This window comes from Camellia sinensis, chromosome 1, assembly GCF_055761805.1.
Source record: "Camellia sinensis isolate YWXY chromosome 1, ASM5576180v1, whole genome shotgun sequence".
In the NCBI taxonomy this organism is placed as follows: domain Eukaryota; kingdom Viridiplantae; phylum Streptophyta; class Magnoliopsida; order Ericales; family Theaceae; genus Camellia; species Camellia sinensis.
In genome coordinates this window covers 195,550,477-195,577,547 of record NC_138961.1, presented here as the reverse complement: position 1 = coordinate 195,577,547, position 27,071 = coordinate 195,550,477, and the positions used below count along the sequence as shown (strand labels likewise).

The 27,071-nt window shown below is 37.0% G+C and overlaps 1 pseudogene; it reads right to left on the bottom strand.

Moving 5' to 3' along the window:
* Nucleotides 1–291: 291 nt before the first annotated feature.
* Nucleotides 292–4,402, bottom strand: LOC145790472 (protein trichome birefringence-like 34; annotated as a pseudogene).
* Between the last annotated feature and the right edge of the window lie 22,669 nt (nt 4,403–27,071).

The window sequence follows — 27,071 nt, the reverse complement described above, 5'->3', positions numbered from 1 at the left end:
GTACTTTGGTCCATTATTTTTTCTTTTACAGGTGCTTTGCTCATTATTTTTTGCTTTTCCACGTGCTTTGTTTTGCTTTTCTCAATTATTTTTTCAGGTGAATTTCAGTCGTATCGGACTTTGTCGGAAACAAATTGTTTACGTATCGGATTCGGGCCGATACGTGTTGGGAATCGGCCGATACGGACGTGAAATTCATTCTCGCCGGTATATCGGTGAGTATCCGACTCGGCCCTCCCATTTTCCGGTACGAACCAGCCGATACGGGATGTACCGGCCGAAACCTTTGATATGTGAATTCACAAGTTAAGAGCTAATTTAAGGTGGGTTTGGTTTATAATTATCTTACCTCTCGTGAGTGGGTGACATGCTTGTGAAGAACATTTGGTCTTGGTACATGCTTGTGAAGAACATATGGTTTTGGTACGGTTGATATGAATGTGTAACCAATCTAACCATGTTCTTAGAGCTAGCTCATATGATAGTAACATCTCTACTTCTTTGTAGATTCCATCAGAGTTTCCAAATGATCCCCACCTAATAATCATTATTTCCAAATTGAATTTGCATGCTATTAATTGGTCCAATGTAAAAATTTGATGAAAATTTTGATTTTAGGTTCCGAAAAATGTACTTACAAAACCTTCAATTTAGGCCGTCTCCACCAAATGTAAGAATTAAAGACCAGTATGTCTGCATCAACCCAATATCTAGCATGCTTTTCAATTGCTTGTACTCTGACAATCCAATTAGGTATACGATGGTTGATAAGATCATCAGAGTTCAATTGCACAAGCAATAGAGCCCAATAGAAATCAATCGAGGCATTAAATTCCTTGATTGCATTAAAACATGAAAAGGCCATTGCAGTGCAAGTTAGAATTTCATATGACAGACTTAATAAAATTTATATACAGTCATTGAAAACAGCAGAGCTAGAAAAAGAAATTCTTAACTCACAATGGCCTTGAAGGTGATTAATGAGCCATTGATATTCATGGATTTGAGTGAGGGAGGAATTAGTGACTGAACCAAACAGACCATTGAAGCCCATTGGCTCCCGTTCAACGAATCCCCAACAAACACAAGCTTTTTCCCCCTTGGTTTCTCCAACAATGCTATGGCATTGAACCTTGCTAACAACAAAAAAGAAGAATGAGAAAGACCTTATATTTTCATGTCCGTGCCTGAGTCTATGTCTGTGCACTGTGCACTGTGCACATGTGCAAGAGAGAGAGAAAGACAACAAAAAAAAAAAAAAAAAACCAACCTTGGAAGGTCGCAATCGTGAGGTTGCCACCTCCAATGTTGATAATTGAAAACCTTTCTCCCAACCTCTCGCATGCCATCCCATCATCAATAAATGAACATTCTAGCTCTTTGTATAGAGGGAAAGACTTATCATCATATACCCTGTTAATATAATATACATCCCACTAGCATTTGTAGCTGTAAAGGGCTCTCACCCACTAGCATTTGTAGCTGTAAAGGGCTCTCACCCACTACCACACACTTTCACTTTCAGCTTTAGCAGTAGCTTTGATATTATTTTAATGTATTGGCTTATGCATCTGGTGCTCCATTGTCTCATTCTCCTCTCTATAAAGAGAGAGAGCTCATTCTCTTGTATATACAGAAATACAATAACAGACATTGATTATACATTGAATATACCAATCCTTCATTTCAGTCTCTCTCTGTTCTCTCCCTCCTTACCAATCTTTCATGGTATCAGAGCACAGAAATACAATTCTGGCATTCTTCAATTTTGGTGCTTAGTCCCGTACATAGTGGAACTACACCAAACAGCTCGGAATCTCCTTACGATTCCAATGGCACCAAGCCCATCACCAGAAACGATCTCACGTGCTCTCACGGGCCGCTTTTTTGCTCGGCGCGTCTCTGCTTCCGTTGCCATGCTCACACGCGCCTTCACGCACCTTCCACCCTGCCCTTTCGTGCACCGCGCCTGCTACCGTGCACCCGTGTGCGCCATTCGTCTACCGTGAGCCGCGCGTGCGCCGTTCCGCTATTATGCACCCGTGTGTGCCATTCTGCTAATATACGTCGCACGCCCTCTCTGCTATCGTGCGCCGCACGCCCTCTCTGCTAACGTGCGCCGCTGACATCATTTTCCATCCTGCTGACATCATCTCTACAAAGCCCACCTTTCCTAGCTATTTTCGACCTTCCGGACTCACTGGTACACTCTGTTTTACCTAATTTTGCTCCTACAGGTCTATCCCTATCAATTTAGCCCTACTCCACTATTATTATGGATCATCATGATGCCTCACATCCCATTTCCGTCATTTTGAATGGTTCCAACTATGTTCTATGGGCCCAAGCCATGTCTTCCTTCCTCAAAGGAAAGAAGCTCTGGCGAATTATCACCGGGGACATGACCCAACCGGTAAAAGACACTGCTAAAACCACTGTTTCTCCTGCTACTCCTACATATGAAGATCGCCTTGAGGAATGGGACAGTAATCATTACCTGGTTTCGAAATACTTCTGTTACCTCTATCAGTCTTCAGTTTGGTTGCTTTCAGCTTGACTCTGTCACTACTCCTGCAAAAGACATCTGGGATTTTTTGAAAGAACGATACCAGACTACTGGTCTTGTTCATCAATATCAACTTCAGAGCCAACTTCATCGGATGCGCCAAGAATCTAGTCAGTCCATCAATGACTTCCTTTCTCAAATGTACTCCGTTTGGGACCAGCTTGCTCTTTCTGAACCGACTTGGCCTCACCGAGAAGATGCTGTTTTATTTACTGCTTATCGTAATCAGCAAAGGTTGGTGCGCTTTCTCATGGCTCTCACTTCATCTTTTGAGCCCGTACGTGCCTCTCTTCTTCATCGCCATCCCTTGCCCACTCTGGAACAAGCTATTTCTGAGTTGCTATCAGAAGAGACTCGTCTTGGTACTCTTAACTACTTTTTAGGCCTTGAAGTCTTCCATGATTCTACTGGCTCTTATTTATCTCAGGCCAAATATGCATCCGATCTTCTGGCTCGTGCTGGTCTCACTGATTGCAAAACTACATCTACTCCAGTTGATCCTCAGATTCGTCTCACTCCTCTCGATGGGGCTCTCCTCACTGATGCTACTCTTTATCGCCAGCTCGTCGGTAGTCTTGTCTATCTCACAGTGACTCGTCCTGACATTGCCTATGCTGTTCACATTGTTAGTCAGTACATGTCGGCTCCTCGCACTCCCCACTATACTGCTCTACTCCACATCCTTCAATACCTCAAAGGCACCCTGTTCCATGGCCTTCACTACTCTGCTTCATCCTCTCTTGAACTGCGTGCCTTTTCTGATGCTGATTGGGCTGGGGATCCTACGGATCGACGCACCACCACGGGATTTTGTTTCTTCTTAGGGGATTCTCTTCTTACTTGGCGTAGCAAGAAACAATCCCTCACTGCCCGTTCTAGCACCGAAGCTGAATACCGAGCTCTTGCTGATACTACTCAGGAACTTCTCTAGCTTCGTTGGCTCCTCACTGATATGGGTATTTCCTCTTCTGGCGCTACCTCTCTTTATTGTGACAATCAGAGTGCCATTCAGATTGCTCACAATGATGTTTTTCATGATCGCACCAAGCATATTGAGATTGATTATCATTTCATTCGACAGCATGTTACACGTGGTACTGTTCATCTTCTCCCCATTGCTTCTGCCGATCAACCTGTTGATATTTTCACCAAGGCTCATCCTCCTGGGCGCTTCCGTGATCTTGTTTCCAAACTCAACTTGGTCGATGCCTACCCTCCTTGAGTTTGCGGGGGGCTGTTAATATAATATACATCCCACTAGCATTTGTAGCTGTAAAGGGCTCTCACCCACTAGCATTTGTAGCTGTAAAAGGCTCTCACCCACTACCACACACTTTCACTTTCAGCTTTAGCAGTAGCTTTGATATTATTTTAATGTATTGGCTTATGCATCCGGTGCTCCATTGTCTCCTTCTCCTCTCTATAAAGAGAGAGAGCTCATTCTCTTGTATATACAGAAATACAATAACAGACATTGATTATACATTGAATATACCAATCCTTCATTTCAGTCTCTCTCTGTTCTCTCCCTCCTTACCAATCTTTCATACCCATTTGCCCGAAAACAAGTTGCAGCCTTGCAATGAGTCCCCGGTGCCATTTTTTGCTCACCTCCTGATGACCATTCCTCAGCATTTTGTTCTCTATGCTTGCTTCCTGATGATCTTCCACCAGCAATTTGTTCACTCTGGTTGTGTAAAACACCAAAATGATGAATACCGCAACAAGGACTGCTACAAGGGAATGGAAGCTGCAGCTGATTCGCCATGTTCCAGGACTCATGTGAGTGTGTTTGCCACTCATCTTCTTCCTTGGTGCTAGCAGATCAACTTCATTCTGATCAGGTTTTGAACAATCCACATCTAGAATATACGTATTTGGGTTGTGTGTTTAATATAATAATTAACAATAACTTCACACTATTATGACTTATAATGTGGTAGCTAATTAATCCCACCTTTGAAGCCAGGTTCGAAGGACAAAGCCCATTGTTTGTTGTGTGAAATTGATTTATTGTGGGTGTTTGAAAAGTTGTTATTTTAGTAAGTTATTTTAATTTTTGGTTATTTTAATAGGCTAAATTTTTTGTGTTTGGAAAGATAATTAGATTTTTTTGTAGTTAGATGTGATATTTATGAAAAAAAAAAAAAAAAAAAAAAAAAAGTGAAATGATTATGAATTTGATGTAACATTTTATTTTATTGACTATTTTAATCTATTTTATTATTTCGTAGATTTTAATCTAAAAAATTAAAAAAAAAACCTTTGTCAAACACCCAAAACCGAGATCTGAGCTAATCAATAACTTTAGAGCATAATCACCCAAAAAAAAAAATAACTTTAGAGCATGTTCAGCAGTGTGATATTTGTTTGTATACTTTATACAGATTTGCAATAACATAAATTTTACATCAGGAATTTCGGGGTTGATGACATCCAAGTTATCCTTTTATTACAGGCCTCAATTTCAGTTTTTTCACATAAAAGACAAAACTTTGCCAATTAATCTTCTGTGTTCACCGACAAAACTCTACTATATTGTCGAAGCAACGTACAATCTTTTAAAGCATTAGACATGTATTTTGTAACAAAAAATTAGTCCTCAAAATAAGAGAACCCTTATCACAGTTGCAATTTTAGAATTTTTTTTTTAAAAATAAGGTAGCTTTATTTACTTTACTTTATTTTATTAATTAATTAATTAATTTTTGTAAACAAGCTTTACTTGATTATGTTGTTACCATAAGCTTTTATGGTATTTTTGCACTATCAAGTTTTTATCAAAGATGAGATAACAATGTTATTATGTATATATATATATATATATATATATAAAATAAAAAATTTAAAAATCAAATATCTAGTCATTGCGAGAAAGTAAAGAAGAACAAAAATGCTTAGGAGCACTAAAAAATGAGTACTAGGAGGAGCACTAATGATCTGACTCCCCCATGATGTGATAAGTGTCTCTGTTTGTTTGTTATTTTTTTATTTTTTATTTTTTTTAACATTTCCAGCTCATTATAGATATCAGTGATATGTTTTTTAGAACTCCCAATCAGTTCTGAAAGAAGAAATTGTGTTTACAATGCCTAATGTTGCTTTCACGAGAGAATCTTGGGTTTCGAGTAAGTTTCAATTTTTTAATTCTTTGAGGAGAAGAGTGCTAATTAGCATTTAATAGTTGAATATTTTTTTTTCGGCGCAAATAGTTGAATATGATAATGCCAGTATAGCGTTAAATTTATTCTTGATTATTCTAAAGATATTGACTTGGCTTTCAATTTGTCCATTACTAATCTCAGGCCTGCTTTTAGACTGATAAAGTGGATGTTACCACCTGTAGGGAAAATCAAGTTAAATGTTGATGGCAGCAGGAAATTGGGAGGTGGGGGAGGCTTTGGAGGAGTCTTCAGAGATAAAAGAGGTGCTTGGGTGTGTGGCTACTATGGAAGGCTAAACAGTGGAACAAGCTTAGAAGCTGAATTGTGGGCTCTCTATAAAGGACAGACAGTGATGCTCCAGAAGGGTATGCATGAGGTGATCATTGAGACTGATGCAAAGCAAGTAGTGCAGCTGATGGTGGACGCCACAGATGACAAATTTCCTTGGACTGTTGGAGGATGCAAAAATTATTTTCAAAGGATGTGAATACACCATCCACCACATCTATAAAGAGGGGAATTTGTGCACGGATGCTTTGGTCAAATTTGGAGCAGAGCAACCTGAAGATATTTTGGTAGTTAATGAATCACTAATGAAAATTCAGAGCTATCTTGTTACAGACTTAATCAGTCTCTCCAGGGGAGAGGGCTTAGTTTTTATTTTATTTCTGTTAAAAAAAAAATACCACTATCAACATATAATTTAACCTTTTTCTTTTCTTTTCTTTTTAAAATTTCATTTAAATACATGAATTTGATACTCGGGTGTTACTCTCTAGTTAAAAAAAAAAATAGACCATGTTGGTAGGTCCCTGGCCCTATTACAAGATTCCCTTTAATCATCTAGTCAAGTTACTTTTAAAAGTTGCCAGGTGTTACTCTCCAGTTAGATAAAAAATTAGACCATGTTGGTAGGTCCCTGGCCCTATTACAGGATCCCCTTTAATCATCTAGTCAATTTACTTTTAAAAGTTGCCACATAAAATAAACCATAAACAAAAATAATAAAATAAATCCTAAACCCATTTTTTTTTATTAAAAAAAAATAAATCTCTTTCTTGTCTGATTTAACATTTGGTGTCATTATGAAAAATTTACTTATAAATCTCATATTGAAAAATGATATTCCATTTAATTTTAAGAATTTTTTTATAGACCAATTAGTTCTATTGATTTTGAAAATATAAATTTAACATATTATTTGAAAATTAGATTTGCGATTATACCCTTATTTCTACTATGTTTTCTTCCATTTTTTTCTTTTATGCTAGAAAGGTAAGGTACACAATCTACAAAAATCAAATTTGGGATTAATTTTTATATAGAATTCTTTTTTATTTAGAATACATTTCAAAATGAGTACAAAAATGATTTGAAATATAAGATTCTTCAAACATTCTAAAAGGATGTGGAATTTTTCAAATATTTCAAAAGGAGTACAAAAAACTCCTTAGTAAGGTTTTGGCAAATGTATAATTTCAAACTGTAACACTCCAATGTAACATTCAAACGGAACACTCTAATGTAACACTCCAAAAAAAAAATCTTTATTGTACTTTTCTCAAATGTAACACTCTTATATAACACTCCAAATAAACTCCTTAATCTACTTTTTTCAAACGTAACACTCCAATATTACACTCTAAAAAAAATAATATGGGATTTTTCAAACCATTCCAAAAGGATGTGAGATTCTTCAAATCATTTCAAAAGAAGTACAAAAATCCCTTAGTAAATTTTAAGCAAATGTATATTTTCAAACTATGAATGTTATGTTTGGAAAAAGTACATTAAGAAGGCTTTAAGTGTTTTTGTGTGTGTTACATTAGAGTGTTACGTTTGAGATTACATTGATTGAAATGTTATGTTTGGAAAAAGAATACTAAGGAGTTTTTTTCGTGTGTTACATTGGAGTGTTACGATTGGAAAAAATACATTAAGGAGTTATTTTTGTGTGTTACATTGAAGTGTTACGTTTGGAAAAAAAAAATACACTAAGAAGTTTTTTTAGAGTATTACGTTGTTACGTTTGAAAAAAGTGCACTAAAGAGTTTTTTAGAGTGTTACGTTATTACGTTTGGGAAAAGTGCATCAATGAGTTTTTTAGTATTTTACATTAGTGTGTTACGTTATTGAAGTGCTACATTTTTGTTTCTAATGTGGGATTTGTTCCAAAATAAGGGAAAACCAAAACCTCTATAATGCGGATTGTCCAAATGTGTAATTTTGCATTTGGAAAAACTCACTGTTATTCCTAAAAAATTAAACCCAAACATGTAAGTGACTACCATTTGTGTAATTTCCACCTTAATGGGACATTTAAGTTCATAAAAAAAAATTTTAAAAAAAAATTAAAAAAAAAAGGAAGGACTAAACAGTCATATGATCACATTTTGAAATTTATTGGTATTTGTAAAATTAATAGTTGATCCATGCATTATTTTTTTTTTCCTTTATAAATCATATTTTATAAAATTAAATTAAATTATTTATATATGTCTATATATAAATTATTTTAGAAATATATTGCAATGTATCTATTATAAAAGAATAATATTAATTTTATCATGATATAAAATATAATATAATAAATATATAATAATTTTAGTTGAATTATTTATGTATATATCTATGTTTACATATATATATATATATATATATATAGAACTATTTAAAAATTATATTACGAAATATGCAGTGCAATTTTCATTATGTTGAGCTATGAAAATATATTTTAAATATATATATATATTATATTTTTGTACTTAATTTCAATATAATAAAATAAATATTTATTTTAATATTAAATATAATGATTAAATTGCAGAAAAAAAGTCGTTTAAAATTAAAGAATGATTCTAATTATTTATTTTGATAATGTCAATCTTATTGTCCTATAGAAATGTTATTTAAACAAATATATATAATAATAATTTTATTTCAATTATTTATGTACATTTTAATAATCTTAACCCTATCGTGTTATAAAAGTGTAACTAAAATAAATATATAATGATTTTATATGATATTAAATTATAAGATAGTAAAATAAAGGGGAATTGTTTTTAAAGTCCCTAATAATAGTAATTTAGAGGATAGAGGACACCAAAAAAAGAGATGATGCATCAGGTCCCTCAACTAGAACGCACGCATTTTTAATTCTTTCTTGGACCAAAATACCCTTCACAAATCAACTGAAAACACTACACTAGATTCCGACGACTCAGTTCCACTCCAAACATCCAACCATCTTCACGAGTAAGAGAACAGGAGAATTAGGGTTTCACAATCATCTTCACTATCGACATTAGAGATTCATTATCTTCTGCCAAAATCTTTTACATTCTTTCCTCACAAATTTCTCTGACCCGTTTTCACTGTTCATCGTCATCTCAGTTCATCTTCATCTCATTGCATCTTCATCTCAGGGTATATCAGTTCGTAATTAGGGTTTCATCCTCACTCTAGTGAGTTTTTTACAATCCAACGAGTTTTTCTCTGGAAACACACTTAATTGCATATTATATTAGCATTCCATTAATTAGGGTTTCAATTTCGTAATAAAAAGCTACATGAATTTGAAAAATGTTATTTTTCTGAGTTTTGAACTTATTCTTGAATATGTTTGTATGATTTTGTCTGTAAATTTCTCTGTCATTTGAATTTCTCTAGTATTTGTTTGATCTACGTTCTTTGAATTTTCTCTGGCATGTTTATTCCTCCATTTGTTTCTCTTTATTCCCCCATTTTCTCTGGCATGGTTAATTTCTCTATATTTCTCTGTGTAATTTTCAAATACAATTCATTCAAATTTCTCTACTTTATAAATTTCTCTGGCATTTTAATTTTCTCTAAAATATGTAATTTTCTCAGGCATTTTCATTTTCTGTGCTTACTAGATTTATGTTTCTTTCTTGAATTTTCTCTGGCTATATTTTACATCTATATGTAATTTTACTCTCTTATCTGTGTCTATGTTTCTTTGGTATTTATAATTTTCTCTGGCCACATCACTTTTCTCCTTTGTATGTGTGTGTCATGTTTAATTTTCTCTGGTTGTCTGTAAACTTCTCTGGCATTTTCATATTATGGAATGGAAATTTTCTCTAGCTTGCCATGTTTAATTTTCTCTGGAATATGTAATTTTCTCTGTCATTTTCATTTTTTATGCTTCCTAGATTTATGTTTCTTTCTTGAATTTTCTCTAACTATATTTTACGTCTATATGTAATTTTTAGCAATTATTCAAAATTTGTCAGTCATGTTTATGTTACCTTGTGTATTTTCTCTGGGCATGAAAATTAACTGTGGCTGCATGTATTCCACATTATTTTTCTCCCTTGTGTCTGTCTGCTAGGTTTAATTTTATCTGGTATTGTCTGTAAATTTCTCTAGCATTTTAATACTATTTGGCTTGCTAGATTTATGTTTTTTTTTTGAAATTTTCTCTAGTATGTTTATTTTGTTCAATTCTTGGTTTCTCTATTTTGTAAGTTTCTGTGACATGTTTACGTTGCTTTATTTATTTTATCTTGCTAATTGTGGAATGGAAATTTTCTCTGACTTGCCATGTTTATCAGTACTCTGACATTTAATTTTTCGTGTCTGATTTTCTCTGACATTTATAATTTTCTCTAGCCACCTTAATTTTCTCCTTTATGTGTAATTTTCTCTGGCATGTTCAATTTTCTCTGGGATTTAATGTTGACATCTTTATATTTTCATTGTCTAGAAATGACAAAATGTAAAAACAGCAAAACACCAGAAATACCAAGAAAGAAACAGAAACTCTCTCAGTCTTCTAATGATCTTAGATCAAAAAGCAGCAAAACACCACAAACTCCTTGCCAATAAACAGAAGTCCAAGGTGATGAAGCAGCAAGCATTAAGATGAATACCCCAACTTCAAAAGACTCAAGCTCAAGGGGAAAAAAACCTATTAAACTCCAAAGAAAGAGAGCTCATTACAGCATTCAATACCGATCAAACCTCTCAGCTGTTGTCTCCTTTTTTCAAACACTTAAATTCAATTCAAACCAACTTGAAGAGCTTCAAAAGAATCCATTCTGGTATTTGATCCAAGCTCAAACCACTAGAATGATGGACCCAAGGAAGTCTAGGAAATCTGATGATAAAGTAGTTGCAATAATCTAACATTACAATGAAAAAACGAGAGCATTTACAGTTGGTAAAAAGAACTTGACCTTTACAACGAATGACATGACCTTGATTTTTGGTTTATAAGGTGGTAAAGGAGCCGTGTCATTAAGATACTCAAAAAAACCAAACACTGCATTCCTAAGGCGAAGATTCCCAAAGGAGACAAGGCTCACTGGTCTTGTTCTTAAGAATGCCTTGGTCAAAGCAATGAAAGGCAAACAACCAATTGACTTCAAAGATGTAGCAATCATTGTTACCTTGTACTTGTGCTTCACCCTATTTATTGTAATAAATGGGAATTCAATAGGGTGGGCTTGTATTAAGTACATGGAACCTCTTGAATCAATGAAGCAGTATGATTGGCCAGAAGCAATCATAGCAACATCGATTTATTCTATCACAGCATTGCACAAAACTCTAGAAAAAGTTACAAGGTGTGTCATTACATTGCTGGTAAGTAGAATTTCCATTCAAATTTGCAGTTATGATACTTACAAATTTATGTGTTTAGCAAAATTTAATTACTTCAATTTCCATCACAGTATTGGCTATGTGAACATGTGAATATCATTGACTGCGAAGACAATAACACAACTGAATTCCCAAGATATGCCACGTGGAACCTGCAAAGCTTGACCAAACAGCTGCAGAAGACACCAGTCTACTCTCTTGCACCTCGACAGGTTAGATTTCTATCGCCACTAAAATCTTAGTGAAATTCCAAAATTTCTCTGACCACTGGTTTGTTTCCCTCCTTGTGCCTTGCTTGATTTGATCAATTTTCTCTACAATGCAATATCTTATATGGAATAACTTATGTGCCTTGACTGATTGAGATCAATTTTCTCTGAAATTTCAATTTATGTTGCTTCTTTGATTACCACTGGTTTATTTCTGGCCTTGTAATGAATTCTCTCTAGAATCCAAATTTCTCTGACCACAATTATAGTAACATTAACTTATATGCTTTGATTGATTTTCTCTGATATCTAAATTATGTTGCTTGTTTCATAATTTTCTCTGGCCCATAAAATTATTTCTCCTTGTGTGTAATTTTTTCTGGCCCATAACTTACGTGCCTTGACTGATTGAGATCAATTTTCTCTTAAATTTGAATTTATATTGCTTCTTTGATTAACACTATTTATTCCTGCCCTTGTAATGAATTTTCTCTGGAATCCAAATTTCTCTGACCATAATTATAGTAACATTAACTTATATGCCCTGATTGATTTTTTCAAATATCTAAATTATGTTGCTTGTTTCATAATTTTCTCTAACCCATGAAATTATGTCTCATTGCCCATACAATTTTCTCTGAAATTTGTTTCCCATTAGTATGATTTAGATGAATTTTATCTGGCTTATTTGAATTTTTCTCTCAGTGAATTTTAAATATTTCTCTAATAAAAGAGCCTTCTGTTACAGATAGATAACAAGGAGTTAGTTAAAAACCCATCAGAGAAGTTTTGTCTTGGTAAAAAGAAAAAGAAAGAATCAAAAAAGGCATTTGTAACGCTCTCAAAATAGTACAATAAATATAACCCAAAGCATGCATAATTGATAACATAAATCAGAGTAAATAGTCTTTTCATTTCATGAAGTTAATGATACAAAAGAGTTTAACATAAATACATGCCCTATCGGCTTGCATCTTTCCAAGCCTCGACTTGGTTACAACAAAAAAACCCTTGGCTACACAAAAGAATATGTAATCAAAACATGAAGCTTGTGCTTCCAAAAGTCCCTCCCAGCTATTGTCTTAGCGGAAGCATGCCCTCAATACCTAAAAATGTTATCCCCAAATAAGGTGAGCCACAACCCAGTAGGAATCATCTAATACAGTATATGAAACTTAGTAAAGGTATAAATGCATTATGTGTACACAATGTCAGTGATAGAACATCCACACTTTATATAGTCATAAGATACCAAATTCAATTTTTATTCCATTTTCATTCAATTCATTTCATTACATGAACCGATTTCATCATTTCTTTAACAATCTAAATGAGACTACCACTCATTAGTTCTACAATCACATCATCAACGTATAAACTATGGGTGAAATCGATTCGGTTCGATCGGTTTTTTCACTAGTTTTGCACCGAACCGATCATTTCGGTTTTTCATATTTGTGAACCGAACCGCCCAGAAAAATGACATAAACCGGCGCGGTTCGGTTTATTATGGTGTGGTGCGGTTTTTTCAGTTTTTCGGTTTTTTGGCCTTTTTTTTTCCTAGTTGGGCCTCATATTTTGGGCCTATATTTCATCCATTTTGCATAAAATTTGGGCTCAGGCCATGTAATTCCTACATAGGTTTGAGGCCTCACATTTTGGGCCTATTAATATTATATAAGTCGGTTCGGTTCAGTACGGTTCGGTTCAAAAAATCAAAAATCATAAACCGAACCGAACCGAACGATTGAAAACTTAAAACACCGACCGAAAACCGTTCGGTTCAGTCGGTTTGGTCGGTCCTTCTGGTTATTCTTTCACCCCTAATATAAACACATCAAACTTTTTTTTCACGGATATTTCGTCCGCGGAAAACCATCAAACGGGACCCATGTAAACGTATGCTATACAAACACTACAATTGCCATTTTATGGATATTTCGTCCGCGGGATCGGTGCCTATGTATAATTTTGAGACTTTTACCCAGGACACTCCGGCCAACTTAATTATAATGGAGTCCATCATCTTTCTCCTCCCAAACAATCATTCATACATATGCAATGTATTTAAGCACATAATCATACATAGAGCACATCCCCTTTCCACTCCCAAATAACCATACATATACAATATATATAAACATAGTCATGTACAATGACATCTATGAGAGATTAGTTTCAATTCACTTAATCCGCATGCAATTTCTATAACAATCATGGCTATCCTCCACCGATAGTCCAATACAGATATTTCTAGATAGATACACAATCCTATGACAGATAATTTGTCCACAATTTCCAAAGATGTGAAGTATTACATACTCAATTCCACCATACATTTCAACACTTGCTCAATTTCATGTTTTTCCCACCAATTTCAATTATTTCTATGAAATAATTATGATAGTCATTTTAGGGGAAAAAATTCCCCTTTTTCAAATATCAACCCAACCATTTTGACCCAACATAATCTCATTTTCACAACCCACATTCATTTATTTCATATTCAACACAATCCCTCTTGCCATGTCATACCCAAACCCTAGGTTTGCTTGAAACACCCTCAATCACATCATTGTTACACAAGAGACAAATAACTAAGCTAAATATCATATGAAAGCGTAGAAAAGATCCTTACCTCAAAGGAAGAAGATGAGCCACACAAGACACAAACTCAAAGAACACCGAAACCCGCTTCTATTCGAATCAAAATGTAGATCTTGAGATGCTCTAGCTTTTTCTCAAAGACACTAGGGTGAAGAGGTCGACGGATCTAGATGAAATCTAAGAGAGAATGTAAGTTTTAGAGAGAGAATGTGTAGATCTAGGTTTTTAGAAGGTTTTAGAGAAAGAGAAAAATGAAAAAGTGATTAAAAACATCATCTTCATAGATTGTTATACACGCAGTCCGCTCGAGCATGGAAAGTGACGCTCAAGCGTCAGACACAAAGATCCGCTCGAGTGTGAAAAGTGGTGTGCACATCTCCAGAAGTTTTGCAGACAAATGGCACCACTCGAGCGTAAGATTGGGCGCTCGAGCGGCCAATACACTCTCCCAGTATTTGCAGGTCTGTAAAAAAAAATACTAAAGGTTGGCAAGTCCCACTCAAGCGCAAGAATGGACACTCGAGCGGAGGGGAAAATTTTGTGAAGCTCGCTCGAGCGCAAGAATGCCTGCTTGAACAGAAGAGCCAAAATCTGAACATCACAGGTTTTGGAAATACAAGCAACCAACTTGTTCCAAAAGCACAATTACAACCCGATAACCAAAATAAAAGGGAGACAGGGGAAATAAGATATGAATAACCATTCTAAACCATACCAACTCGAGTCCGGAATGCAATAAGTAACGGGTCAAAACCAAAATCGCTATAACTTCTCCCCCTTAAGGAATTTCGTCCCCGAAATTTCATTCAAGTTCAAAATCATAGTTAAACCATGTTATTCTTACAAATTCATCACCATGAATCATTCTCTGGTCATCCATTCTCATCGACTCGATTCACAAGTCCCAAATAAAAATGAAATTCACAATTTCCCAAAACATTTGCAATGTTTAAACCAAGGTCTAAGTTCTCAAAATTTTACATAGCATATACAATGCTTTCCAAAAGTGATACAACACATATGATATTCCATATTCTCAAAACATATACAATGTTTAAAATAAACTCACGTTTCCAAAATGTAAACAACATATACAATGTTTTCACATTTTACCGATCATAATCACAATATAATACATGTTCAAACACTAACAAATAAGTCTGGATACTTTTCTCGAACCTTCAATTCATGCTCCCAAGTTGTTTCCTCAACCCCGTGATGTTTCTACAACACTTTAACCAAGGGAATTGTCTTGCGTCACAAGACTTGGTCCCGTCTATCCAAGACTCTCGTCGGTCTCTCCTCATACGAGCATCCCCATCTATCTCTAAGTCGGTCCAATCCAACACATGCGATAGATCCGGCTCATACTTCCGAAGCACACTAATATGAAACACGTCATGCACTCCAGAAAGTCATGGTGGTAACATCAAACGATAAGCAACCTCTCCGACTCGCTCAAAGATCTCAAAAGGCCTAATGAATCGAGGAGACAACTTCCCACTCTTTCCAAATCGCATCAAACCCCGCCTAGGTGATATTTTCAAGAACACATGGTCTCCTACCTTAAAAGACAAGGGTCTCCTCCTACAATCGGCATAACTCTTCTAGCAACTCTGAGCCGTAATCAACCTTTTATGAATAAGTGTCACCTTCTCCGTCGTTTCCCGAACCAACTCTAAGCCCAACAAAGGTGCATCACCCACTTCAGCCCAACACATAGGAGATCTACAAGGTCGACCGTACAAAGCCTCAAACGGTGCCATGCCAATACTCGATTGAAAGCTATTGTTATAGGCAAACTCCACTAAGGGCAGGTGTCTCTCCCATGAACCCTTGAAGTCAATGACACACCCCCGAAGCATATCCTCAAGGATCTGAATAGTATGCTCGGACTGCCCATTAGTCTGAGGATGATACGCAATACTAAAAATTAATCTAGTGCCCAAGGCACTCTGCAAGCTCTGTCGCAACCGAGCTGTGAAACGCGGATCTCTATCCGAAACAATCGTCACAGGAACCCCATGCAACTTCAATATGTCCCTGATATACAAGTCGGCAAGATAATCTACCGAATCACTCACGCGCATAGGTAAGAAATGCGCAGACTTGGTTAACAGGTACCACCCAAATGGCATCACTATCCCGTTGAGTCCTCGAAAGGCCCACAAAAAAATCCATCGTGATATGCTCCCATTTCCACTCTACTATAGGCAAGGGTTGCAACAACCCCGCTGGCCTCTAATACTCGACCTTCACTTACTGACAAGTAAGGCACTTCGATACAAACACGGCTACATTTTTCTTCATACATTTCCACCGAAACTAGCGACTCAGGTCATGATACATCTTTGTGCCTCCTGGACGCACCGCAAGGCATGAATTGTGAAACTCTCGGAGTACTTCCTCATGGCAAGACTCCGGCACGAACAAACGGTCATGGTATCTCACATTCTGGTCAGGATATACATTCAAACCCTTCTCTACCTTCCCATTGGAGATCTTCTCCCTGATAGTTTCTATCTCAAGAACACCCCTCTGCACTTCTAACACTCGGCTCACTAGTGTAGGTTGTGCAACTACCGTAAACAAGGCCATAGATTCAATGGACTTACCAAGATGTAGGTCAAACTCCCCAAGAGCACCTAACATCTCTCATTCCTAAATGGCGATACAAGCCACACTACTAATAGACTTCCTACTCAAGGCGTCGGCCACAACATTAGCGTTCTCAGATGATAATGTAAGTCAAAATCATAATCCTCTATGAATTTCATCCACCTCATCTGCCTCAAATTTAAGTCTTTCTGTGTAAACAAATACTTCAGACTCATGTGATCGGAAAACACCTCAAATTTCTCACCATACAGATAATGCCTCCAAATTTTCAAGGCAAATATCACCGCTGCTACTTCTAGGTCATGGGTAGCGTAGTTTCTCTCGTGTGTTTTCAACTGCTGCAAGCCATAGGCTACTACATTCCCCTCTTGCATCAAAACACAACCCAAACCTTCCCGTGAGGCATCACAATATACCGAATAACCCAAACCCCTCTCCAGAATAATCAAGACCAGAACAGTGGTGAGTCTAATCTTAAGTTCCTGGAACGACTTTTCACAAGTCTCACTCCACACGAATTTGATTCCCTTCCTCGTCAACTTAGTCAAAGGTGAGGCTAGTCTAGAGAAATCCTTCACAAACCGACGGTAATACCCAGCCAATCCTAAAAAACTACGAATCTCGAAAGCATTCTTAGGTTGTGCCAAATCTTGTACTGCCTCTATCTTGGATGAATCTACAGTCCCCCCTTCTTCGGATACCACATGGCCTAAGAACTTAACCTCTTTCAGCCAAAACTCACACTTCTCAAACTTTGCATACGACTTATGGGCTTTAAGTAATTTAAGCACTACTCGCAAGTATTCCTCGTGTTCCTCCTCAGAGGGTGAGTAAATCAAGATGTCGTCTACAAAAATAATGACGAAACGATCTAGGAACTCACAGAAAATCCGATTCATCAAATCCATAAACAAGGCTGGGGCATTGGTTAGCCTAAAAGGCATCACTAGAAACTCGTAATGGCCATACTGCGTGCGAAATGCCATCTTCGAGATATCCTCCTCCCTTACCCTCAACTAATGGTAACCCGATCTCAGGTCTATCTTAGAGAAACAACAAGACCCTTTCAACTGATCAAACAGATCATCTATACGAGGCATTGGATACTTATTCTTAACAGTAACCCGATTTAACTTTCGGTAATCGATACAAAGTCAAAAGGCTCCATCTTTCTTTTTAGCAAAGAGGGCCGATGCTTCCCAAAGTGAAGTACTAGGGCGGATAAAACCCTTATCTAACAACTCCTGGAGTTAAATCTTCAACTCACTCAACTCAGCAAGTGCAAACCAATACGTGCCATAGAAATCGGTGCCGTGTTAGGCACTAAATCAATAGAGAACTCTATTTCTCGATGAGGTGGCAAACCAATAAGGTCCTCGAAAAAAACATCGGGGTATTCACAAACCACCCTTGGCAAGTCAACCCGGACTTCATCACACTCACTACTCTGAAAGGTAGCAAGAAGATAACTAAGATCACTCCGTCCACGCAGATCATATACCGGTGATAAGACTCTATCCACCCAATCCCCCAAGAAATAAAAGCAATCCCCGCTCAAGGTACACATAGTAACCCTCTGGCGCTAGCAATCTATAACTGCCCGGTATGACGATAACCAATCCATACCCAAGATAACATCAAAACTAGACATGTCAAGCAAAACAAATGCAAATAGAAGTCGACGACCGGCGACCTCTATGTTGCAACCCCGACATCCCTATTTTAGAATAACTTCACCGTCAATAGGTGACTCTACACAAGAGGGATATGCTAACTGTGCCAACTCCATCCCCAAAACTGATACAAATGCAAATGAAATAAATGAATGTGATGCACCCGTATCAATCGACACATTGGCAACCGAATTGTAAAACAGAAAGGTACCTCTCACTACAGATGGAGCCGATACAAGGTCTGGCGCGGTAACAGCATACACACGCCCTGTTGGCCTCTGATCTACCTATTCACCCCTCGGAGCATAGGCCTGTTGCACTAACTGAACCGAAGAAACTCCCTAATTGGCCCTCGAGGCCTGTGCTGACTGTGCTGGCTGGTGACTCTGTGTTTGTCTCGAACCAGACACCAGATGTGCCACCCAACTGTGGGCAAGACCTCTTCAGGTGCCCCGCCTGACCACATTGATAACAAGTGGGCGGCTGCCCTTTACCCTAACTCTGGCCCTGAGAACGAACCGAAGATGAAGCTGTTCGCTACCCTCCTCCTCTCCGTGGGCAAGCTGGAGACTTGTGGCCCAATTGACCGCACTTGAAACAAGTCACATCCCCCTAACCACCTCTTCCAGAACCCGAACTTGGCATTAGAAAGGTAGACCTCGAACGCGCTCCCTAAGACTGTTGGGGGTTAAAACCCCTCTGCCTCTTACCGTCCCTCTGACTATCCTGACTCCTCCTGTAGCCCCTCATCCTCTCCTCCTCTACCTGCATAATGGTTTCAAGATAGGTCGCCGCCTCCAGAAGGCACCCATAGTCTCTAATCATAGATCCGGCCACTCTAAACATGAGCCCGGTCCTCAATCTCTTCTCAAACTCCAAACAACTGCATTTCTCAGTCGCCACCAACTCAGGTGTAAAATTAGAGAGGCTAGTGGATATGGCTTCAAACTTAGCCACAGGAGTGTTTAACTGCTTGAGTTGGGAAAATTGATCCATCAACTTCTCCCTAACTGTGGGAGGTAAGTACTTGTGCTAGAAGGCGTCGACGAAAGCCTCCCAAGTTCCTCCAATGCTTCCCCTCATATACTTCCATCATTGACCTGCGTCTCCCTTCAATTGGAAGGACACCAAGGTCACTTTCAAACCCCCGTCTTCGATGCCAAGCATCTCAAACATCTTCACTATCTGTTCAAGCCAGTCATCTGCTTTCAATGGTGTAACGCTCTCAAAATATTATATAAATCAACCATTCATAAGAACCACAAACGTAATAGAAATGTTACATTTTCATTCATCAGAGTCTGTAATACAAAAGATATTACATGCATTACACTTTCACAAATATTCTTCTTGAAACTATAGCATGTAACTCTAATTGATAATGGCAAAATAAATGCCATATAGGCTTACATCTTTTCAAGTTATCACTTGGTTACAACAAAAGAAGAGTCTAGTCTCTATACAAGTAAAGCCCTTGGCTTAAAAGGAAAACATTCAATACATAATGAAATAGAAAAAATGGAGCCTTCAGCCCCTAAACCTCTCGAGCTAAGCCCTTGGAGGCGGCATGTCACCTGTACCTAAAAATGGTGTCCCAAGTAGGGTGAGCCAAAGCCCAGTAGAGATATGCTACACAATATATGAGAAATAACTAAGACCTAGACATCAGACAAATGTGGGATATTTCTTAACCGATACATATTATTTCCGTGACCATTCAATATGCATAATCACATCTCAATTCATTTCCAATCATCCATTTCGGGTAAATCTATTTACCAAGTTCATAATTATCAAAACAACCAAAATGAGATTTCAACTCAATGGTTCATAGTTCAATGCATTCATCAATCCAACACTTCTATTTCTTGCCATTTTGCGGAATCACGTCCGAGGGAACCAGCACCCATAAACATATAAGATTTCTGGACTTTCACCCTAGACACTCTGGCCAACTTAATTATCAATGGAGTCTATCCCCTATCTCCTCCCAAACAATGGAGTACATCCCTTATTTTCTCCCAAACAACAATACATATGCAATGTATTTAAACACTTTGTCATATACAATGACTAATCAAATCACAAGTTCAACAATTTAATCAACCCGTTATATTCAATGACATAATTCATATGACTAGTTTCAATTTACCTAGTCCTCATGCGGTTTCTACAACAATCATAGTTATCCTCCACCGATAGCCCAAAACAGATATATCTAAACAGCTAAATAAATCTATCAAACAGATACTTTATCATATTCACCATAGAGGAGTGATTTATCAAATCCAACTACACCATTGTTTCTCATAACCTTCCAATTTCACCTTTTTTACATCAATTTCATTATTAACATGAATTAATTTAATTTAACCCAACCTAGGGCAAACTTTCCCTTATTCTAAAATGTCAGACCATGAGTCTAAAATTTCACCATGTCAATACTATAGAACCTCATGCACAAACCCCATAATTATTTTGTGAACCCACAAGAAAACCCACATGAAAACCCCTCTCATACATATATAGGAACCAACCCAAAATTCACCAAAAACCTTCCCAAGTCCAATAATGTATATAAGATGACAATATCTAGGTTAAAACCCATATAGAAGGGTAGAGTATCCCTACCACAAATGGAGAAGCTCAAAGAGGAAAAATGAGAAACTTGAAGATGCTCCAAACTTGAACTTTTTCTTTTCAAAAGGAAGCCCACACCAAACTCTAACTTTTTAACGAAGGGAGTATGGTAGAAAGACTCTAGATCAAGGAGTATTTGTAGAGAGAGTGTGTGTTTTAGAGAGAGAGGCAGCTGATCTAGGGTTTTGGGTGAAGAAGGGAGCAAAAAGTGATATAAAATCATGCTGCTACGAACTGATATATGCGAGGCTCGCTCGAGCGAAGGAATTGTCACTCGAGCGACCAGACACAACAAGTGGCCTCGCTTGAGCGCAGGAAACGTCACTCAAGCACACAATGCAAAGCTTTAGGTCTGCCACAAACGCAGACGCACGCTCGAGCGCAAGAGTTCTCGCTCGAGCAAAGAAACAATTCCACGAGGCTCGCTCGAGCGCAAGAAAGCTCGCTCGAGCGAAAGCTGCGTCTGAGAAAGAAACCTGAAGACCCTCAATCCTCGCTCAAGCGCAAAAACCCTCGCTCGAGCGAAGAAGCAAATACCCAAGGCTCGCTCGAGCAAAGAAGCCAAAACCTAGGCAGCAACCATTTGTACCAACTCCCCACCAACCTGTTCCAAACTCACCCAACACGACCCACAACTCAATTTCGAAAAATTAAATGAAGGAAACAAGACAAAGACAACAACATACAACCACGGAACCCGAGTCCGGAACACAATAAAGGTTGGGGTAAAACCTGGATCGCTATAAATGGCTCCTTTGGGTTACCCAAAAACTCGTCCGGATTCGACCGAAAGAACTCCCTCTTCAGAAAAGACGGCCCTGCTTCAGCTACTTAGGCCTAGACTTGATTCTCAACCCTAAGAATGTCCACAGACTCTCGTAAAGCTCCGACCATTTCGCAGGCTAGGACACCCATAGCCTATTGACCTACTGGCTCGGCCACGTTGGCCTGACCAACTCCTTCTTCCTGAGCAGGGAATTCATCCAGTATAGGCATCTTGTGCCTCCTAGGCTTACCACGCCTACCTCCACGACCACATCTACGTCCTGACATCTTAATGAAGATAACAAAGAGATTAGCACATTTACAAATGTGCCTAAGCAAACACAATCACGACCTAATACATTGGACAACAGTAATTCACTCCACATAAGCACATAATCACCTAAACACATACTAATCTAATCTCAGAACAATGACCATCCCACGACATTGCTATAGTTCCAATTAGAAATAGCAGTGATCAAGTGCCTTCTAACAGGACTCCTAGAAACCCATAGACCTAATCAATATCCAAGAAATTCAATCTCATACCCAAATAATCACATAAGAATGTTGTCATATAAGCACATATCGTTCACACTTAAGTCTCTAGCAAGGGCCCATTGTGATACTAACCACTTCCCACGTACCCAAAGTATTCAAACCCGGTACACTCTAATACCAAGTTGTAACGCTCTCAAAATAGTACAACAAATATAACCCAAAGCATGCATAATTGATAACATAAATCGAAGTAAATAGTCTTTTCATTTCATGAAGTTAATGATATAAAGAGTTTAACATAAATACATGCCCTATCAGCTTACATCTTTCCAAGCCTCGACTTCGTTACAACAAAAGAGAGATTAGCTCTTACAAAAAAGTGCTTGGCTACACAAAAGAATATGTAATCAAAACATGAAGCTCGTGCTTTCAAAAGTCCCTCCCAGCTATTGCCTTGGCAGAGGTATGCCCTCAATACCTAAAAATGTTATCCCCAAATAGGGTGAGCCACAGCCCAATAGAAATCATCTAACACAGTATATAAAACTTAGCAAAGGTATAAATGCACTATGTATACACAACATAAGTGATAGAACATCCACACTTTATATAGTCATAAGATACCAAATTCAATTTTTATTCCATTTCCATTCAATTCATTTCATTACATGAACCAATTTCATCATTTCTTTAACAATCTAAATAAGACTACCACTCATTAGTTCTACAATCACATCATCAACATATAAACACATCAAACTTTTTTTTCACGGATATTTCGTCCTCGGAAAACCGTCAAATGGGACCTATGTAAACGTAGGCTATACAAGCACTACAATTTCCATTTTACGAATATTTCGTCCGCGGGATCGGCGCCCATGTATAATTTCAAGACTTTTACCCAAGACACTCTGGCCAACTTAATTATAATGGAGTACATCCTCTTTCTCCTCCCAAACAATCATTCATACATATGCAATGTATTTAAACACATAATCATACATAGAGCACATCCCTTTTCCACTCCCAAATAACCATACATATACAATGTATATAAACATAGTCATGTATAATGACACCCACGAGAGATTAGTTTCAATTCACCTAATCCGCATGCAATTTCTATAACAATCATAGCTATCCTCCACTGATAGCCCAATACAGATATTTCTAGATAGATATACAATCCCATGACAGATAATTTGTCCACAATTTCCAAAGATTTGAAGTATTGCATACTCAATTCCACCATCCATTTCAACACTTGCTCAATTTCATTTTTTTCCCACCAATTTCAATTATTTATATGAAACAACTATGATAGTCATTTTAGGGAAAAAAATTCCCCTTTTTCAAATATCAACCCAACCATTTTGACCCAACATAATCTCATTTTCACAACCCACATTCATTTATTTCATATTCAGCACAATCCCTCTTTCCATGTCATACCCAAACCCTAGGTTTGCTTGAAATACCCTCAATCTAAATATCATATGAAGGCGTAAAAAAGATCCCTACCTCAAAAGAAGAAGATGAGCCACACAAGAGACAAACTCTAAGGACATCAAAACCCACTTCTATTCGGATCAAAATGTAGATCTTGAGATGCTCTAGCTTTTTCTCAAAGACACTAGGGTGAAGAGATCGACGGATCTAGATGAAATCTAAGAGAGAATGTGAGTTTTAGAGAGGGAATGTGTAGATCTAGGTTTTTAGAAGGTTTTAGAGAGAAAAAGAGAGAAATGAAAAAGTGATTCAAAATATCATCTTCACGGACTGTTATACACGCAGTCTGCTCGAGTGTGGAACATGACGCTCGAGCATCAGACACAAAGATCCGCTCAAGCGTGAAAAGTGGAACTCGAGCGTGGAATGCACATCTCCAGAAGTTTTGTAGACAAAGGGCACCGCTCGAGCGTGGGACTGGACGCTCGAGCATCTAATGCACTCTCCCAGTATTTGCAGGTCTGTAAAAAAAATACTAAAGGTTAGCAAATCCCGCTCGAGTGCAAGAATGGACACTCGAGCAGAGGGGCAAAATTTGTGAAGCTCGCTCGAGCGGAAGAATGCTCGCTCGAGCGGAAGAGCCAAAATCTGGGCATCACAGGTTTTGGAAATACAAGCAATCAACTTGTTCCAAACGCACAACTACAACCCGATAACAAAAATAAAAGGGAGACAGGGGAAACAAGATATGAAAAACCATTCTAAACCATACCAACCCGAGTCTGGAATGCAATAAGTAACAGGTCAAAATCAGAATCGCTATAGCATTGGCCAAATTTAAGAAGACATTAGAAGAGTCGTCTGAAGAAGAATGAGGGAATGAAGAAGGATAACGCAACACAGAAGAACAAGAAGCAAGCAATAGAGAAGCAGATCAAGTAAACAGTTTAGAAGAGGAAGCTAAAGAAGAAAATGAAGAAGTAGAAGACAAAGAAAAAAATGAATAAAAAAAAAAAGAAGAAGACAATGAAGAAGAAGATGAAGGCACTGAATCGAAAGAAGAAGAAAAAAAACAATGAGGAAGGGATGAAGAAGAACATAATGAGCTAATGGACCAACATCATGATATCATCTGTGACTCAACAATGCATCAGCCTCAAGAATTTGATTAATCAAAGGATGTTCAAATTGCTAATCTACATCAAAGACTAAAAACACTTTCTAAATCCAAACTAGAAGAAGAGAAAAATTAGAATGAATTACTTTAAGAAAAGGACATTGCAATAAGAACCTTAACATCAAATAACTCGGAATTTCAAGAAAGAGATAGCACAAACCAAATGAAACTAAGGATGTTGGAGATTCAAAAAGAAGATGATAAAAAATAATTCAACAGTTGAGATGTTCAATTTCAGAGCTTGAAACTGAAAATGCTAGATTGCATGAACAAATTCAAGAACTATTCGTCCAACTAGCAACACAACCTTACCGAACACCAACATAAGTTCAACTCCAAGTTCAGTGAAAATCTTCAACCACATAACTCAGAGAAATTTCTATTTATTACAATTTTCTCTGTCAATGGTAATTTTCTCTAAAAGTTAAATTTCTCTGACCACATTAGTTTGGCCAGTTTGATTTCTACTACTTATTTGATTTTCTCTACCTATTTGATTCTATATGTGTGTAATTTTCTCTAGATTTTGTAACTTCTCTAACCACGTTGATTTTTGGGGCTTCTTTGATTTTCACAGTGTATAGTTGAAATAGAAGTGAAACAACAACCAATCACCCAATAAGAAAAACTGGCACACAAACAACAACCAAAACAAAAAACAAAAGTCTATGGTAATTGGAAAACATTGAATCAAATACATTTCCATATTGAAATATGATATGTTACTTTAGAGAAATTTAAAGTGTGTTTGGTTTGTGCTTGTAGTGTAGTTTTTGAGATAAAAAGTACGAAAACTTGTTTGGTTTGCCTTTTTTCAGAAATTATTTTGGAAAATTATTTTGGGGAGAGAGTTTTAAAAAAAAAAAGTGATTGATTTGATGTATATGAGAGAGAGAGTGATTTTGGAAAGTAGGTAACCAAACAAAATTTTGAGATTTTTTTTGAAAAAATTTGTTTGGTTTGATTACTCTTGAAAATTTGTTTGTAGAGAATTTTTTCCAAAAAATTTTCTCAAAAACAAACCAAACAAGGCCTTAACTTTTACTGATATTTTCACTATTTACAATGAAAAAAGATCCTACGTCAATGATTAAGATTTTAAAGGCAAAGAAAGGAAAGAAAAGCAAGATCTAGACTTTCAATATCCCAAAGTTGTGAAGATCACTAGAGGTTCAAAGCAAGCTAGAAAGCCAATAGAGCAAACCACCAAAGACAATGAAGTATTTGATGTTGATGACTATGTCTTGCCTCAACCAACAAGCATTAGAAAATCTTGAGTTTTTCCACAAAGTCTAACGGTTGCAAAATTGGTAAAAGGACATGTTAAACATATCTTGCAGCACATATCAAATGTGTCTAGACTAGAGTAAGTACAACAAATAAAATAGAAGATAACAAACAACAATTTACTAACTTATATTGCATTAACAACTATTAAATTCTTTCTTTGTCATCTTGTAAGGCTTTAATCTGGACAAGTGAGTTGAATTTCATTACTTTTGAAGATATCGAAAACCTAATAAAGGAAATAGAAATTGCCAACAATGTAAGTCTTTCATCAAATTTCTCTACAATATTCCATCAGGCTTTATAAACCAATGTTACAATTATAAATGATATTTTTCAGGTCATTGATGGTTTTGGAGAGATCCTATTTGTTGACCAAAGGAGAAAATGATAAAAAGTAACTTCATTTTTTTCACATGCATGAGCTTGGTATGTTACTACTCTTTTATTTGATTTTCTCTAGAATTTATTTACTACTTCCTCTTGTAAAGATACTTCTTAAAGTCAGTTGTGTGACTTGTCTAATTTTATCTAGCTAGTTGTGTGCATTTAAAATTTCTCTGTGTGTATATTTCTGAAATTCCTGTCATTTCAACTTTCTCATAACCATTTTTTGATTTTCTCTTACTGCAGAACTTCATCAAGATGACAGAAAATCAAACTTTCAGAGTCTCATTATTTGACAGGCATCTTGAAACCGCATGAAAAAACTACAGGTTCCTCCATTTCCCAATAAATACTGAGGGCAATGAGAAGTCAATAGATGGAAATCACTGGACCTTA